This window comes from Octodon degus, unplaced genomic scaffold (genome assembly GCF_000260255.1).
Source record: "Octodon degus isolate 3935 unplaced genomic scaffold, OctDeg1.0 scaffold00086, whole genome shotgun sequence".
NCBI lineage: Eukaryota > Metazoa > Chordata > Mammalia > Rodentia > Octodontidae > Octodon > Octodon degus.
This window is the reverse complement of record NW_004524662.1, coordinates 5,168,751-5,169,749: the sequence shown is the minus strand read 5'-3', so window position 1 is coordinate 5,169,749 and position 999 is coordinate 5,168,751.

Below are 999 nucleotides of genomic sequence, written 5' to 3'. Positions count from 1 at the left end.
TTCCTCTCTAGTCCTGCCTCTTATGCTGCTGGCAACAAGCCTCAGGTGGGCCTCCCACACCCAGCACCAGGCTGGTTTGGTTCAGCTGGGTGAGGCAACCAGCTGGCAATCTGCTGCACCAATACAGTCCCCAAAAGCACACTTCCATGATCTGCTCTCTTCAGTTAGGTCTCAGGGCCTGTTTCTATCACCTGCCAATGATGTCATCAAATTATCAGTTCTTCCATGATCGATTTGATGAAGTTAGAGCAGTTCTGAAAATGAAAAAAAAAAAAAAAAAAGAGGTTTACAGGGATAAATTGCTACAATAAGAAAAAAGAGTGATCTTAAATGTGCTGCATAAGCCCTGAGTAGGTGAAAAGAAGGAAATAATAAAGATAAAAACAGAAAAAAGAGACACTAGAAAACACCAATAAAACTAAACTAAGCTGGTTTTTGGTTTTTTTTTTTGAAAAAATGAGCAAAATGGCAAATGTTTAGCTAGATTAGGAAAAAAAAATCAGAAAAGAAAGAGGAGATATTACAACTGATTCCACAGAAATACAAAGGCTCACAAGAAACTGCTAAGAGTAATGACAAGCCAACAAACTGCCTACATTTCACAGCATTTCATGGACATTTTTTCAAGCTAATTCCAACAGAGTTGGCCCTTTTCAGTAACTGGGTGGCATTTCATTGCATAGGTGCACTGTCATTACCTATCAATCTTTACCGATGGATATTTGGGGTGTTTTCAGTTTTTCACTATTAAAAACAAGCTGTAATTCATATGTTGCTGATGGGAAGACAAATTAAGCATAGCAGAATGGCTAAACCATCTGCTAGGCCTATTCATAAAATGGAATGATATACTGAAATGGAAATGAATCTTAAACCTACAGGCAACAACAAGATTACACAAACATAAGCAAAAAAGGAAAGACAGCATGTAAAAGAATATGTAAAGCATTTTATGCTTATAGAAATTTTAAAAACAGGCAAAATGAAAGCATGGATTGT